This window comes from Papio anubis, chromosome 19, assembly GCF_008728515.1.
Source record: "Papio anubis isolate 15944 chromosome 19, Panubis1.0, whole genome shotgun sequence".
In the NCBI taxonomy this organism is placed as follows: domain Eukaryota; kingdom Metazoa; phylum Chordata; class Mammalia; order Primates; family Cercopithecidae; genus Papio; species Papio anubis.
Genome location: NC_044994.1, coordinates 48,268,906 through 48,287,368, shown reverse-complemented (window position 1 = coordinate 48,287,368; position 18,463 = coordinate 48,268,906). Strand labels below are relative to the sequence as shown.

Below are 18,463 nucleotides of genomic sequence, written 5' to 3'. Positions count from 1 at the left end.
GGAACTATAAAGAAGATAAATTTAGTGTTAACTAAATTTAACTATAGCAATTAAGAATATGGCTCTTTTTCTCATTTCAACATATCAGAGGCTAACCTTCTATCATTTCATCCCTTTTTCCAAGGGATGAACTTGGATCCATTCTTCAACCTTTTCTGCCCTGATCATTGCTCGGCTCAGTTTAAATGATCATTCTTCCTTCTCCTCTGTCTCTCTCTTTGGCTACTTCTTCCTCCTACCTCTAAATATTTTCACTTTTATGTATTTGTCAATCAGCCATTTGCTCATTTATTCATCCAACAAATATTAATTAAGCTCTATGGCAAGTACTATCCAGCTGTTGAGTATGCAAAGGTAAAAAGATACTATCTTTGCCTTCAAGAATAGCCCAGTACAATGAGAAAGACCCACTCCTACTCATAAAGACATACATAACAGGATAACGTCTTCTACCACTTTCCCTGTCCTGTGGAAGAGTTCAGTCTAGCTCCAGCTAATGCCTCTTTGGAGAGAAGCAGGGACTTCCTCTTTTTTTTTTTTTTTTTTGGTATCACCACCTTGAGCTCCACACCTAGGGTTGTTGTAAGACAGACGAGGCCTGGGCAGGGTCTTGGGGAATACACAAACCTAGCTCTAGAGTGCCATATTAAATGCTGTTCAAAGATGGCTCATACTCATGGTCAATGAGAAGGGCTGCTGGGTGCTACGTGGGCTTCCATGAACTTCACCTGGGTAGGGGACAGAGAGTGCCTTCCCTGGTAGAGATCTGTAGCTCCTTCACCTCCTGCTCTCTATTTCTATAGTGCCTCCTCCTCCTCCTCTTACCCTGCCCCTGGGGATTTATAATTAAAACTATGAACTAGATTTGTCTCTGAAGGCAGCAAAACTCACTCAGCAAGTATGCATTCAAATCTTTCTGATTTACACTAAGAACAGAGGATTTTCAAATATTTTTAGCATTTGTTCTGGGTGACTCATTGTCTAGCTGTCTAGTCCTGGGATAGGGAAAAGGGACGGTTGCAGAGATCAGGAGGACGTCCTCAGGAAACAAGTAAAGAAATGCAATTACCTCAAGGACAGGAAAAAATATCTATTAATATATTAAATATATCAATGTATGGAGATATAACCCCTCTGCCTTTTTATGTAAATGGCTAAGTAACATTGCATTAAATGAGAGAGTTGGAGGAACTGGGGTGGGGAGTCCCCATCCAGTCTGCCAGGAGACAAAGTCTTGATCCTGCCAAAGGTTCTAATTCAATTTCTTTCCATACTTTTACTTCTCTGTTTCATGCAAGCCAGCACTTTTTCCTCGTCTATTCTTTTCTTAATCCCTGCAACCTGGTTTCCATTTTCACTGCAGTACTGAAACTAGGCTCTTAAAGGTCACCAAATGCTTTCTATCTGGCAAATCCAGGGGATATTTCTCAGTCTTCACTTTCCTTTGAGTCTCTGAAGCCATGGTCCCTGTGCCAGCCACATGGTTACAAGTACCAAGTTCAACATTTGCTTGTCCGCTAACCAAGATGATTTTGAACAGCAAACCATGGGTGGTTTGGTTGTGAAAACAATAGGTACTTAGAAGGATTTTTTCTTTAAGTGTTTTTACAAACTACACTCTCTTCCCCTAGATAATGCTATTCTATCTGAGTGGGGGCAGAGAGGTGGAGAAGTTGTGTCTCCTGTCTGTTGATTACTGGTCTACAGAAGCAAACTCCTGGAGCCTGAAGACCTCTATTCTCATCTCAGCTTTACAATCTGCCTTTTCATGCAACCTTGGCAAATTACTCAGCAGTTTCATTTTAAAGACAGAGGTGATAACATGTGGGCAGTGGCAAAAAAAAAAAAAAGAAAAAAAGAAAAAAACTGATAGATCACAAACAAAGTTGATGCTCCAGTGCACTGTACCGATCTGGGTTCAGAGGAGGATACATAGCCATTTCCAGGACAAGGCCACTCCAGCAAAGAATGAGCCATCACACAGTGCACCTCAGGGCCTTAGGAGCTGCTGCAACTTTTCTCTCAGTGCAACTCCTGCATCCAGGGCAAGGGATGGCAAAGAGAATAAAAGGGAGAAGCCAACGGCAAAAAGGTGGTCTTTGTGGGGCAAGAAACTCTACTTAGACTTCAGTCAATTGTTCCACCTACTGTTGCCCATGAGAACAGCCCGTGTGCCCATTTCCTTTGCAAATTTTTAGGCTTCAAAAACCTCTCCTTACAATTTGGAGGCATCAGCTTTCAATCCTCTGTTAAGCTTGTTTCCCCCTTGCAGAAAAAACAACATGTGCAAACGTTCCCCAGCACTTTTCTGCTTAACTAAAGAGACCCCTTTTCTTGTTCACATGAGGAATAAAAGAAACTCATTTTTAGTTGTACAGAGCTAGCTCACTTGAAGCTTTCATTAAGATCTATTTTTACTAGTTAATACAACCATGTGCAATGAAATAACTTTGCAGAATCTAAAAAATTTATATTTTATTGATCAACAATAATGAATGATCTCTTTTGCTCTTTTGCCTTCCATTGCATTTAAATTGCTTTATTTTTTTTATTTTTCTTTAATACTATCTTCTTTCCTTTTGCCTCTTGAGCACTAGTGGTGAATATCCCACCAGGCTTACTCAGTGCTCAGAGCTTTCCTCTTTGTACTCACCACTGGAGACTCCTCGTGTTCAGGACAAGCATTATGACCTCCACAATGACAACATCTCTATTACTTATTCCCCAGTGGTGCCTCAGTCTTGTAGGGACATTCAAAATACCCTGACTTCACCTGAGTGTAGAATCACATTCCATTCAATTCTATAGGAGGAGAAAGAGAAATGAAATGAGTGTCTATGAATGATCTACCTTGTACCGGAGTCTGTGCTGATATTTTATACATCATTGTTCCTATTTTTCAAGTTACGGAACTGAAGCATAGAACACTGGCATCACTGAAGGTCACCCAGCTAATAACAAACAAACAACTGATATGGCCAAGTTCCTTGCTGAGATCTGTCTGATCCCCATGTCCATGAGTTTTTTTACCATGTTACTTTCCTTGAAAGTATTGTACTCACCACTGGAGACTCCTCGTGTTCAGGACAAGCATTATGACCTCCACAATGACAACATCTCTATTACTTATTCCCCAGTGGTGCCTCAGTCTTGTAGGGACATTCAAAATACCCTGACTTCACCTGAGTGTAGAATCACATTCCATTCAATTCTATAGGAGGAGAAAGAGAAATGAAATGAGTGTCTATGAATGATCTACCTTGTACCGGAGTCTGTGCTGATATTTTATACATCATTGTTCCTATTTTTCAAGTTACGGAACTGAAGCATAGAACACTGGCATCACTGAAGGTCACCCAGCTAATAACAAACAAACAACTGATATGGCCAAGTTCCTTGCTGAGATCTGTCTGATCCCCATGTCCATGAGTTTTTTTACCATGTTACTTTCCTTGAAAGTATAGCATACAATCATTCCTTCATTTCACTCAAGAAAGGAGATCAACTTCTTTGTATTAAATTTGGAATTCACATTTTTTGGAATATTAAGACGATTTTTTTAAACCTGATAATTGATGTCCAGGACTAATTTGCTGAATTTACTGAATACGCCTTGAGAGCTTTCTTAGTACTGGTAGCTGCTACACATCTGGCTGGCAAAAACAATCAGGATACACTAGTGGTCATCAAAAAGGTTGCCATCTTTTTTTCCCTAATTCCAATCTCTGTAACATATGGTCTGCACCACACACTAATCTCCTTAAAATTCCATTTTCATACTAAAAATCTTTTCTTAAGCACATGCTCTTTGCCACGATGTGTGCCTTCTACTTGAGTTATCAAAAAGATTCAGGCACCTCTAACCTCAAGGAACAGACATTTGGGTCAGTCCCTCATACAAAACCATCAGTGACTTCCTGTCAACCACCTTGAACCCAACCTTCTCTGCAAAGCACTTATTCCAGTGTTTAGTCATCCTTCTCTACTCTAAACTCATAGACTGTGACTGCCATACCGTTTAGTTGTTATAATTGTCTCTTATATGTTAATTTTATCTCCCAGTGACACTATAATCTACTTAAAAGCAGGGCTCACTGCTTACAATCATTCTTTTTAGTCATACACAAGACAAGGGATTACTTCTTTGGCTTTGAATCCAAAGAATTCTTTCATCTTGTGATGATTTAAAGAACTTTACAAGATTTGTTGATTGGTATTTAAGGATTAAACCCAACACTAGAGAATTTACCTCCTGGTTAAAAAAAATCCACTTAATTCTTTAATACAAAATAATCACTGAGATTTTTGATAAAAATTGATTTTAAAAGATGTTTGTATGGGAAGAGGAGAGAAAGCATTGTTGGTCATATGACAGCTACGATTTCACCTTGCTTCTTTTTAATCATCAACTATCATTTTGGTTTTCCTTACACCAAATTGCATCTGAAATTTTGCTAATCAGCCCAAAACTGCATGCCCATTATTATGCTATTTCAGAGAAACGTCAGGCCAAATCCTTGTGCAATTTTCTTATAATAACTATACTCTTATGTTATTTTGCTTTTGAGTATGAGAGAAAGGAAATATTTCACTTTAGGCAAAGCTATCGGGTAAGGGAGTTTGCTTTCTTGACCCCACCCCATTTTGCTATCTGTGCCCCATGGCCTGCCATTGGACAGAGGCAGCTGAAAGGACCCAGGGGACTGGGCCTTATCTGTCCACTGGGCCAGGCTGGCTGCTCCTGATAAGCTTCAGTGGCTAAAAAGTTTGATTTGCCCTGAAGAATACAGCATCTGATGGGGAGCACAATGGGTCGACACTGGTGGGGGAAATAGTATCTACTTCCTAACACATGGCCATGGATGCACTGTGGTAATGAAGGATCTAGGAGCAGGTGGAAATAGAATTCCAGAGTGGCAGCCAGCACCAGAAAAGTTGGCCAATAGGTGGATGAGACTTAATCCTTGGCCTATCTGGTTCAGAGACTTGGAAATGTAAGACATATCTTCAAGCCAGTGGACTAGAAAACCAGTGAGTCACCAGCTTAGTCACATAGATCCAGGGAAACAGATTAAAACTTCAATTAAGCAAAATAGGGTCTGCAGTAAGAGTAACTTGGGGCTCCAATAATTCCTAGAGAATGAAGCAAGTTCATCTTGTGAGTAAGACTAAGTGGTCTTCAGGGCTCCAGAAATTTAGGAGGAGTTGGATTTCAGCTTACCTATACTACTAGTAAACCACAACGCAATAATAATGAGGACACATACATTAATGCAAGACACTATCCTTACAAGTACATTCTTTTTTTTTTTTTCCCCAAAGAGACAGGACCTTGCTCTGTCACCCAAGCTCGTGTGCAATGGCCTGATAACATCACATTGTAGCCTCTGTCTCCTGGTCGCAAATAATCCTCCCATCTCAGCCTCCCAAGTAGCTGGGACTGTGGGTGCATACCACCACACTGGCTAATTTTTAAGTTTTTTGTTTTGTTTTGTTTTGTTTGTTTTTTTAGAAACAAGGTCTCATTATGTTGCCCAGGCTGGTCAACATAAACTCTTGGTCTCAAGAGATCCTCCCACCTCAGTCTCCTGAGTAGCTGGGATTACAACCACGTATCACCACACCCAGCCTATAAACATGTTCTAACTGGAGCCCTCCAAAGTGTCCAACAATGCTGCCTAGGGTCAAGTTCCAAGGTGGGAGGCAGTTTTTGAGGCCCTCAATTCACATCTTCTGCTTTTGCCTACTCAGAAGACAGAATCAGCACAGAGATTTACCTGTTCCAATGTAATGTCCATTTGGTTGGTTTTCTTTGCACCAAGGATGCAGGCAGAATAGAATAGCACAGGGACCAACAAACTATGGCCCATAAGGCAAATGTGGCCCATCACTTGTTTTTTGTTTTTTTTTTTTTTAATAAAGCTTTATTGGAACACAGCACCGTAATTTATTTACATATTATCTAGAACTTATTTCACACTGCAGTGGCAGAGCTAAATAGTTGTGACAGACTGCATGGCCTGCAAATCCTAAAATATTTACTCTCTGATCCTTTATGGAAAAAGTTTACTGACTCCTAAGGTAGTACATAGTGGGGCCAGACTATCCACTATTCTAAGAGCTCTGTTCTTACCCTTATTAAGCAGGTAAGTTTAGGCAAATCACTTTAACTCTTTATGCCTTAAAATTCTCATCATTTAAACTGTGATAATAATATAATTTCCTTCATGGAGTAATCAGTCCTCCATATCTATAGGTTCTACATCTGTAGATTCAACCAATCATGAATCAAAAAGATTTTGGCCGGGTGTGGTGGCTCACGCCTGTAATCCCAGCACTTTGGGAGGCTGAGGCGGGCGGATCACGAGATCAGGAGATCGAGACCATCCTGGCTAACACAGTGAAACCCCGTCTCTACTAAAAACACAAAAAATTAGCCGGGCGGGGTGGCGGACACCTGTAGTCCCAGCTACTCAGGAGGCTGAGGCAGGAGAATGGCACGAACCCGGAGGCGGAGCTTGCAGTTAGCCGAGATCGCGCCACTGCACTCCAGCCTGGGCCACAGAGCCAAGCTCTGTCTCAAAAAAAAAAAAAAAAAAATTGGGGGGAATATTTTGTCTGTGCTTAACAGGTACAGACTTTTTTTTCTTTTTTTTATTCCATAAATAATACACTGTGGAAAGTATTTACGTATCATTTACCTTATATCTGATATAAATAATCTAGAGATGAGTTTAAGTATACAGGAAAATGTGCATAGATTATATGTAAATACTATGTCATTTTATACCAAGGACTTGAGCATCCACTGATTTTGGTATTTGCGGGGTCCAGGAACCAATCTCCTACAGATACTAAGAGAAGATTATAGTTATAAAAACTTAATGCAATCATACATGGAATGTGCCTAGCACAGTGTCTGGCATGTAAAAAGTATCATATAATAATTAACAATTATTGCTATCCATCAGGTAACAGCATTTTCAGAATTGTATTCAAGCAGAATTTGTTTCTAATATAGAGCCTATAAAGTAAGAGTGCTCTCTTGATAAAGGTACCGATACAGGCACTGGCCAAAACCAGTTGAATCTGGATAAGGTACTTGGTTTTAGTATTGTCAATATAAAAGTTTTTAAAAAGATCACTTATCATTCTTTATTGCTGGGGAATCTCCACAGTATCTTGTAAATTGCTTTAAACAGGTACTTAAAGTTTTCTGTTGGACTCTGTCAAATGCAGATAAGGGTCATGAAGGAAAAATTTACATTTCATCAGTATTAAAAATTTATTAAAACTCATGAAAATGTATTTTATTGTGCTTTTTTTGATGTTTTATATTACAATCCCTGCGACATACTTTGAAAAATATTGCTTCACCATTGCAGCTTAAACCTTCAAATTCTCTCTTCAACTCAGAACGCCATTCATTAAATTCCTACTTCTAAGGAACCATAAATGCAGTAATCTAGACCCTGATAAAGGCTTTAAAGTTGTCCCATAGGATACTTGGGGTGGAGAAAGATGGAACATTAGTGTCAAAGAAGCCTACTATTTGATTCTCAATATAATTAATAAACTCTTCCTCTTCCCCACAGCAATCTGCTAAATCTTCCATTCTTATTTGCACTGAAGCAAAAGATTTAGTTACCTACCTAACAGAAAAGGGGGGAAAGATCTGAAAACGGCTTTAAGTATTTAGTAGTTTAAACCCTGCATAAATTGGAGATTTGAATAAAAAATCAACCCTGGTATTTTTCTATGAAAATGGTGAACAGAAGGAATATATGTGCTCAGAGGAATAGAGTTTTATGCCAAACATCAATCAACCCGGCTTTAGAAGACTATTTATAATACTGTGGGGGATCTGGGCAGTTGCACTTCACACTGTGAGGACCAATCCATGACATTAGATAGTGAACAATTGAAGTCTTTACAAATAATTAAAACTCTGTTTGAAAATGGAGATGTTTTCCACAGCTTTCCTGTGTATGCATGATGTCATCGATATTCAAGAGTGTAAATATTGACTAGTTATTGCTGGTAGCCAGAAGGAGCAAAATCCCCTTTGAAATAATAATGTGGAGTGTGTGTATATAACATATACATATGTATGCACACACATATGCATAGAGATGTTAAATATATAGTCATATAGGGAGAGAGAAAATATAGATTTCACTTTATATGACAGTTGAATAGCTATACTTTAAACAACCTATGTTCACTGCCAGTACAGTTCTAGTGTGACTGTGTATGTATGTATGTGTGTGTGTGTGTGTGTATGATATGCAAAGAAAACGCAAAAATATTTCTGAATTTTTTTATCTGTGTTTTTGGTTTTTTTTCTTAACACGATAATGAGAGATATTATAAAGAGCACCTTTTGTCTTTAAAAAAAAAATCTCTTCATTGTTTAGCTTACTATCTAGAAATAGAAGATTTTAGAGCTTGCATGAATAGAATTAATAATCTTATCTCATTTTCATAATATTTTAAGCTCACCTTAAATCCTTTTGGGGTGGAAGCAGAGTACCATTAATACATAAATTAAAATCCTGAAAATGGCTCCTTCATTTGACAATTTTTCATTTAAGAGACATGGGACTTAGAACATTTTTGAGATTTAAAAAAATCCCTCCAGATTATTATTTCAATTGGCTCATTTAGCTAAGAACAACTAAAGAGATCAGCACACTTTGGCAGTGTGAAGATACTGAAGAAACAAAAGCCATTTCCTTTCTCCATGGAGCTTCCAGTTCCAAGCCAGAGGTAATATACTTGCGTGTGTGGGTTTTATCAACTATAGAATGGGGCTTTCTACAAGAAGTCATTGGGTGATGCAAACAATAAGTGCAAAAAGAGAAAAGGAAGCAATTTGTACAGGTGAGAGCTGACGGGAAAGAGGTAAGCCTCACCTATGACAAAATGAATTGTAGGTGCTGGATCACTGGAGTAGGAGAGAGGATGGCAGTGCAGATCAGAGAAATGTCATTAACAAAGAGGTGGGGGGGGGGGCATGCGTGCAGTAAGTTGGGAGAAATAAAAATCAGAGAGTAGAATGAATTTGAGACTATGAACTAGATTAATTAAGATTTATGGTCTTGGTCAGGCACGGTGGCTCATGCCTGTAATCCCAGCACTCTGGGAGGCTGGGGCAGGTGGTTAATCTGAGTCCATGAGTTTAAGACCAGCCTGGACAACATGGTAAAACCTTGTCTCTACAAAAAAAAAAAAAAAAAAAAAAATCTAACAATTAGCCAGCTATGGTGGTGCACACCAGTGAGTCCCAGTTACTCAGGAGGCTGAGGTGGGAGGATCACTTGATCCTGGGAGGCAGAGGTTGCAGTGAGCCATGATGGCACCACTGCACTCCAGCCTGGGTGACACAGCAAGACCTGTCTGAGAAGAAAAATTAAAAATTAAAAAAAAAGACTTATGGTCTTATGAGTGGGCTCTCAGTTCCATTTCTGGCTTTACAAGATTCCCACTAAATCAAAATTACACATACAAAATGGAGTGAAGAAAAGCTTTGCATTTACTTGGGAGGTGAAAGAACCATGATAATGTTGGCCCATCCATTTTAACTATGTTAGTGAACACTAATGTTTGTTCCTTAAGTGATTTGCTCTCGTGTAGGTAGGGAATGCATTTCACACATCTTTTAGACTCTTCACCGTATGGACCAAGAGCTGGACTGACTGACTACACGTCGATAAATTATTTCAGGCCACTATATTGGATATATTGAATAGAGTGTGTGAAATCTCCCTCGCGATCTTCACAGATGACTGGAGTCCACAGAAGTCCCTGACCCCCAGTGTTAAGGAGGCCATTATGTATACAGGTTATTATTAGGATAGGAGATATCGTCTGGAATTAAAGGCACCACCGGTCAAATTGGCTGGTACCAGATTCCTGTGATATCTTTGTGCTGTCAACACATACAAAGAGAAGTGTGTGAAAATTATTCAGCCAAAGAATAACTAGCCTAACAAAGAGAACAATTCTGGACAAAAAGTAATCCCGTTTGATTCCAAGAGTAATCCCGTCCACGGGGCAGGTTGGCAAATCCCGCACTTGAAATTTTGTTTTAGAAACACTTTCTCTGACAAGGCAAGAATTCCTCCTAAGATGACATAGAGAATTCAGGCCCGAAGCCTGGAAGTCTTGCTCTGAGGCCCATCAGCATGGAAACAGGCCTATTGGAAGGAAATACTCCAGATATTTTCTTTTTCCTGATGCCTGTGTAGACGTGTTTCCTTGCAACTCCTTTCAGTGGGCCTGAATGCGGGAAAGCACCAGGGGGAGCTCACACATCTTCCTTCTTTTTCTCCCCCTCTTACAGAAGGTTGGCTCTTGTATCCTAGCAAAAGGGTGGGTCAAAAACAACAACATGCATGAAATGATTCACAAAGGTAAACAAAGGCAATTCGTTCTGTAAAAATACTCTAGATTCTTTCTGAGGACTGGGCACTACACTGCTCATATTGGACACACCTAAAGTCAGCATTCAGGCAAGTCAGCGGGCTTTAAGATGGAGCCTCTCAAACCTCCTGCGTCAAAAAGACATAAGGGAATGTCCCTGAGAAGTGCCTGTGTCTCCTTTTAAGAGAGAGGGAGGGATTGATTCTGCCTCCTTGCAATTCGAACCGGCATTTCCCAGAACACTCCAATTTGAATCACAGTGGAGGGTCATGGGAAGGATTTGGCACAGGGGAGTCTTGGGTCTTTGGTTTTCCGCATTGATCAATGGGATTGATTTTTACTGTTTCTGTTTTTGTTTTAAAAGAAGAGAATTAGTTCCTTTTTCTCTCTCTCTCCAGGATTGAAAACACGAAGGCAAAGAAGAGAAACTCACAATATGTCATTAACTTTGGATTATCAGTATTAGTGGAGAGAATCAGTGGTGCAAAGAATCCTAAAGGACTAGCTCATCCGCATATCGACTTCCTGATTATGTGTTACTGACACTAACATTTCGGAGTGTGGAGACCCTGCCCCATCTGGGGAGAGGGAGAGACAAAGACCCCCTGCTTCTGGTACTTAATTCACACATAATGTCCTCCAGTTACTGCTTCCAAGAAATAACCTATTTCTAATCTTAAATTTCAATCTGCTGATCACAAAATCATAGAGATCCTAGCCCTGAAAGAGACTTCATGAGACCATGTGACCAACTTTCTGACGCAGGTGAGATATCATTGTTTAGCATTTTATTTTATAGAGGAAGTCATTGAGATTCAGAAAGGAAAATTAAAGAGGTCGAGTCTCAGTTGAATGATTTTTCTCCGTAGATTAAAAATCCATTCAGTATCCAGTTCTCCGTCCCCACCTACCCCTCCAATAAGGCTGTGAATAGCGTTTTCTATATCCCAAGTCTAAACTTTGAGCCACTGGCAACCGTTAGACAGAAAGAGATGAATCATAAGGGATTGTGGAATCGTTAGAAATTGAGGTAGCTGAACACCTAGGGGAACGCTGGGCTTGATTCAAAACTCTCATCAAATGTGGGTTTCTCCTGGGTGGGAGAACGCTGAGCCGCAGGGGAGCTGCGGGGCCAGCCGAGGAGCCGGCGGGTCCCCAGTGTCGCGCGACAGCACGACCCGAGACAAGGCACCTGGTGCTGATGCCAGGCGGAGGCCCCGCGTTGCGAGGCCGGCGGCGACAGCGCCTGGCGGTCGGTTCCGGGCGGGGCTGAGGCGCCGGGTTCCCGCGGCCGCGAGGCGGGGCTGGAGGGCGCTGCGGGCTGCGGGGAGGCTGCGGGGGAGCGCGGGGCGCGCGCGGAGCCCGACTCGCAGGAAGATCGCGTCGCGCCAGGCACAGGCGGGGGACCCGCGCTCTAGGAGGGCGCACCCAGAGACGCACTGAGGGCCCAGGGGCTGCGGTCGCGGCCGCCGTGCGGGGACAGGCTGACTCCCAGCCGCCACCCAGCCAAGTCCGCGCGGGGTGCTGGCGGAGATGTCGCATGGGAGGCTTCTTCAACGAGGTGCAAATCTAAGCCACCTCGCCTGAGTGAATGAAGGGACGGCGCGGGGCGCGGGTGGGGTTCACCGTGACAAAAGCCCAGTGCCTGGTTCAAACTTTTTTTTTTTTTTTTTTTTGCCCGCAGGATTAGAACATCCGAGATTAAAATGTCTCACACGTCAGTGCAGCAGAATTTCCCTGCGACTTCCGTGGCGGGAGAGCAGCACCTCTCAGGGACAGCTGTGCGCATCCCTCGGGCCCCACAGACCGCACCATCTGACCTGCGGGAAAGGAAATCTGAGCTCCGGAATTTGAACGGCCCCACGCACGCTCATTCCCGGATATATCTCCTAGAGGACCGTGATTTTTCCACTTAGAGATTATTTAGGGAGATGTCCTGGATGGGACAGGTAGACAAATGGCCCGAGGAAAATGCAGGAAACTCTACATTGTAGACGCTTAAGCACCAGCAGTCTGGGCCCCGGGGCAGGGGCGGGGGACATTACCCACCGGGAACATCACACCCCCGGAGCCCCTGGCATTTTCTGAATCAGTGAATGTGCGCGCGAAGAAGAGTGTGGGGAAATTTTCTGAACATGGAATTCATATTCCTGAAACGTTAAGTCGTGAAGTGGGTGCTTCAGCTGTCCCCAGCTTTAGGATTTTAACCCAGCTTCGGTTTTAATCACCAAGAGTAATTCCTTATAATCAAATCAGCGAAAGCGTTTCCATTACCTATTACTGGTGGGGAAAGATTCCGTTCCCCCAGCTCATTGTATCGGTTCTCGGATCCAAGATGTTAATTATTGGCCAGGCATTCCCAGGGGGTTAATACGGTCCCCCCTCGACACCTTGCCTCGTACCAGAGACACCAAAAGTTGCTGCTGAGGGATAATGGAGGATGGAAAAAGTTGGTCACGAAAAACCTCTTTTATTCTTTCTTGCAAGCTACCCTTTAGATGTTCTCTTTTATTGACATTAAATGAAGATTACTGAATTGATAACTTTTGGGTTTTCTCTGTCACACTAGGTTCTTTTTCCCCCTGCTTTGTAAGGTTTTTCTGGTTTTGGTTTTGGTTTTTGGGGGAGGGGAAGGGGGAAGTGGATAGGGAGATGAAAGAGTGTTCTGTTACTGGCTTTATCCAAATCCTGTTAGGTCTTGTTCTTCAACGTAATGTGGAATGGAGAAGTTGCGTAAGTACATGACTGACAAACAAGGTCTCTTAGAACAGAGTTAAGGAATAGGAAATATAATGTGTCCTGGAGAAAAAGAAAAAGAAAACCCTTAGTATGACACACTGGTCTTTAACTAGAGGACACATGAATATGTAAAGGAGAGGCACGCGTCAAATAAGGTGCGCCTTGCTGAGCCCTCCCGTCCCCACCCCCCAAGTATCAAGAACTTTACTTACGTTATCTCGTCGAATTCTACCCACAACCCAAGAGGAAGGGCGATATTTTTAATTCGGATTTTTACAGATTAGAAATTTGTATCTCAGAGGCCCAAAGTAAATTGCCTGAGGGCATATAGCTACTTAGGACAGAATTAGAATTGATTAAAGAGTCAAGAATTCCTTGAGAATTAGTGTTTTAAACTCTCGATTAGTTACCAAGGGAATCTGAGAAATTAATTAACTTCGGGGGGATCTTTAGATTAGTGGGGAAATTAGGTAAAGCCCAAAGAAAGACAAGTCCGTGAATCTTCTTGTTATCTATGATGTGGTTTGGGGAAAGGTGTGACAATTTGAGAAAACTGAATAGTGCTCAAATTCCTTTAATAAGGTTCTATTTAAACTGATAGAGCTGCTAGATATAATTAGGCAGATGTCCATTTTCTTTTGGAAGCTTCTATTATTTGAGGAGAAAACCGAAAAGCTTTAGACCATTTCAAATTAAGGACAATTTGAATTTTAGTTGGAAAGCAGACAAACTGTCTGTATGATTGAGTTTAAAAGGCATGGAAAGGCTATTGCAAAGTACTGATCCCACTCAATGAGAGCAAGCACAGCTTTCAAGTGAGACAAGACCTGGCTATGAATTTGAATGGTGACTCTGCCTAGCTGTGTGACCAAGGGCAACTTTCTTAACCTCTCTGGGCTTCGGAGTCCTCATCTGTAAAATGAGACAAATAAGCCCTTGCAAGACGCTTGTGATGATAAAATCTAAGAGTATGGGTGAAAGTCCTTAACAGAATGCCTGATGTGTAGTAGATACTCAACAGACTTAGCAATGTTTCATTTAATTAAAACATTTGAGAGCAGGAAAGGGAGCACCACTAACTTCAGCTCTTCAGCAATTTTGTCTGGGGCTGGCTCTGGGGGATAGACTTGGATTCTCACAAGTATGTGAATCTGCAGTTACTTCCTTGAAAGGACAGACAGTTATAAAAGCAAGCGATGAAGTCTGGGAAGGTGGAGGAGAATGGTTATGGAAAGTTATCCCCACATCAAAAGTCTTCCGGATCTCGAGATCAATCAACAACACTTTCAGAAACAACAAGAAATTAAGGCTGAAGCAAAATACCCCCTGTATAATTTTTAAGTCCGTTAATAATGAAGGTGTAAGTAAAACAGAAATGTCTATGTTCTTACTTAAATCCTGAACAACTATATTTTTTTTAGTGTTTTTTAATAGAGATATTGTAATCATTTTTTAAGAAACAATTTTTGCCTAGTTACTGTTTACTATTGCCCTGCCAAAAATTAGTTATTACTTCGGGGCTTATGTTTGAATAGAACTGTGGAATCTTGCTTTAAAAAGTACTATGAAACAATTCATCAAAATGTTTTCCTCTGATGTTTTCTACCAGGTAAAGGCAAGATTACTTCTGGAGATTTTCTTTGAAAATAATGATTTTCTTTTCCTGAATTTCATGTATTATGAAAGTAATACATGCTCATTGTGGACAACTTAGTATAACGTGAGAAAACAAGCTATAAAGAAGCAAACGAGAACAGCCTTATTCTCACCAGTGAGAGTTAACCACTTTTAATATTTTGATCATTTCTTCCAGTCTTTTTACCCTTTATTTTTTTAGCCTTGGTATGAACCTATGGAGTATAAAATTGTGCATTCTTGTTTTTATATTTATTTTCTCCCATGTAACTAAAAAGGATCTGTTACATTTTTAGTGACTGTCTAATTTTAGATCATACCAATACAACACAATTCTCTATTGTTGAATATCTGTGGGCCTCAGTTTTTGCTATTGGAAATTATGCTAAATGAAAATCTGTGTGCATAAATCTTTGAGTTTAAGATTATTTCGTTAAGATAGACTTCCATAACAAGAATTACTAGGTTCATATAGTACTTCTAATGCTTTTGAAATATATTGTCAAATTGATTTTAGCAGTTTACAGTCCAAGCAGCAATAGATGAAGAGAGCTGTTCTCTCCTAATGCTTCTAGCAGTAGTGACTGATACCACAGCCACAAAAAAAACCACACACACACACACACACACACACACACACACACACACACACAAAAACACTTTTCTAATTTGATAGGCTAAAGAAAAGATTTCGTTGTTTTATTTGTATTTTTGGAGGGCTACTGCCATGGAACAGCTTTTCCAGATGTTCATTAGCCATTTTCTCTTTTGTGGACTATCTATTACTGTCCTTTGCCTGTTTTTCTATTGAGGCCTTAATTTTTTTAATTCTATTTATATAAACCCCATGTATCAGCCCTTTGTTGTAACTGTGGCATTTTTTTCCCATTTTACTTTTTGCTAATGTTATTCATGATTTTTGATACATAAAAATGTTAAAGATTTATTTAGATAAATGTATCAAGTATTTTTAAATTTTTTCTTTTATGTTGCACTCCAGAAAATCATGTATTCACCTATTTTTTTCTACTTGCATTTTTATGAGCTTTTTTGCTTGTTTGTTTTCACATTTAACTCTTTATTGCTTCTGTACTTTATTGCATTGTGAGTTAAAAATCTGATTTTTCCCGCAAATAGCTAGGCAGTTTTTCCAATACCATCAACTCAGTGTCCATCTCTCACTCACTGATTTACTCTGCCTCTACATCAGAGCCCTCTTTTGGTTGATAAAGATGCAGAGATGCACTCCACAGTACAGTTATTAACAGCCAGAGCAATATGAGGACCAACTAATCGGAACCAGTCATAAGCATCAGACTGGGCCTGCGAGCGCATCCCAGCTGAGGACCAAAACTGCAAATGGGACCTAAGAAGTTCCTGCATGCAATAAAGGTGGTTTGCTTTCAAAGAAAGATATGTTTAAATGAACTTAACATGTTTAAAGGGGGACTCTCCTGTAAGTTTCATTTGGAGCATGTGGGGTTTACATTAGCTTCATTGTGTTCATTCAACAAACACTCATTAAACCACCCCTATGGACAGGTTCTGTTTTAGTATCTCAATAGGTGAGAAAGAGAGACAGAGAGAGACTCTAAACAGACAGACAGATAGATAGATAGATAGATAATCTCCCTATTTCTCTCTTTCTGTGTGTGTCTTTCTCATATTGTCAAAAAATGCTACCAAACTCAAATTCATATTAAGTGGTAGTACCAATTTTCTATTATTTACGTCACATCATTTCTCCTTCATTACAATAACTGTTACTGTTCTTTGGGATACATTCCTGGTCAACTCACCCTTTCCTAATATGACACAAATTGCATCTGCCAGTAATTTGGTCTGCTTATTTGAAAAGTTGATAGACATTGTAAGTCTCTGGTTTGTCCATCTGTTCTCACAGTTTGTCTGCTCCTTAAAGAATTGGATTATTTGCTGCACTTTTCAGGTGACTTTATTTTGCATGTATTTCTGAATTTTCTTTTCATTATAACAATACCAGAAGGATGTCCCAATTTTACATTCTATCTTTCCTTTTGCTTCAGAATAATTTATATCACTTCAAGAAAGATTAATAAAGAAATTATATTTCTATTGAATTCTTTATGCAATTAGGTTACTGAACTTTTGAAATCCAAGGAGGAAATCAGATTTTGTGGTTTTGCCCAGTATAATATAGAATGTCAATGTTGTTCTATTATAAAAATTATAATATTCTACATATTATATTATTATATTAGAACAATACTATTCTACATATGATGTTCTAATACAAGAATAAGACAGCAATAAACCAATTGTTCCTGTTAAGGAAGACGTGTTGATTCACTGGTGCCCACCCATTGTAGATAGGGAGAGAGGATCGGGACTCAGCTGGGATCTGACATGGGAATTCCCAAGGGTCCAACATTGGATGGACAACTGGAGCAGAAGAATCCATCATTAGGAGCAACAAAGGGTGAGGAATTCAGGGGTCAATCGTGATTCCAGAGCCTGGAAAATGAACACCAACCATGAGACTGCTACCAGAGCCAGGCTCTATCCCAAGGAGAAGGAGTATACAGGACCAAGCAGGTCCTTGCCACAGAGCATGGGAGAGAAACAGGGCCCCAAAGTGTCTATGAATAGACCCAAAATGAGGAGGAAAATGTTGATGTCATCCAATTAGCAGAGATTAACCAGATTAGGTTTTCTGGCACTTGGCAGAATGCTGACTCAAAATAAAAATTTAGTTTAGTAAAAAAAAAATACAGATATTTTTCATTTCTTGGTCATCTTGATTATCACCATGACACTTGTATGGGCCGGGTCCTAGGTGTAGACATTTATTTTTGTGCAGTGTAAACCTTGCTGTGTTCAAGTGTGACTACAGTACTAGATTCCTGCCATTCCCTGAAAGGTTAACCTATTCTTGCTGGGGACTGAGTTCTCTCCCAATGCCTGTTCTGAAACAGCATATCAACTGCAGTCATGGTGCTGTCACTTGCCTTTCCCTAACCATCCTCTTCAAAGTCTGAATTTCCCATTCCCCAGATTCTATTCCTTTGGAGTGAAATGATAGCCTTGATTCAGCTTGAGTTTGTCATTCCTCCTTCAACACAGAGACTCAGACTATTAGTTACTTCCACTCTCAAAAGAGAAAGCTGCCAAGAAGGGGGTTAGAAGCCTAATGAAAAAAAATTATTTTCATACATCCCCAGTAACGGTAGATTTTTGTTGACATACAATATAATCAATTCCTGGTGCCTTTCTGGATGGCTGGGCCTGGTAATTTATACCAGCTTCTGATCCCCTTAAGCAACTTGGTCCCACTTATGTGAAGACACTATATCATCTCTACAGAATACAGTGTGGCTTTTATAGTCTCACAGACTTAGGCTGTGGAAGTACTCTTATTTCATTTTGTTCTTAACAATGTAATCTAGCATTTTATTCTTAAACAGCTTCAGTACCTTGCTGACTTTGAGCCTGTGGTTCACTAAGACCTTCAGGTTTTTCTCACAAGGACAATTGTAAAGCTACTATTCTGGGGACCCTGGTATTTGTTAGGTTTATTCAATATTTATTGAATTATTTTAAAAACTATTATTTTGTTTCTGATCAATAAGGTAATTTATACTTGCTGTAGAAAAATTGGACAGTTCAGAAAAGCATAAAGATGTAA

The 18,463-nt window shown here is 40.2% G+C and overlaps 2 long non-coding RNA genes across 2 annotated transcripts; one reads left to right on the top strand and one right to left on the bottom strand.

Annotated features, from left to right (window-relative positions):
* Positions 1 to 542: 542 nt before the first annotated feature.
* On the bottom strand, positions 543 to 5,481 carry LOC116271486. Its single transcript, XR_004180084.1, has 2 exons — positions 3,101 to 5,481; positions 543 to 2,691 (listed from the first exon to the last, which is right to left on the bottom strand). It is a non-coding gene; the product is annotated as an uncharacterized LOC116271486 (long non-coding RNA).
* Positions 5,482 to 11,410: 5,929 nt separating this feature from the next.
* On the top strand, positions 11,411 to 17,543 carry LOC116271485. Its single transcript, XR_004180083.1, has 2 exons — positions 11,411 to 11,986; positions 12,110 to 17,543. It is a non-coding gene; the product is annotated as an uncharacterized LOC116271485 (long non-coding RNA).
* Positions 17,544 to 18,463: the final 920 nt, after the last annotated feature.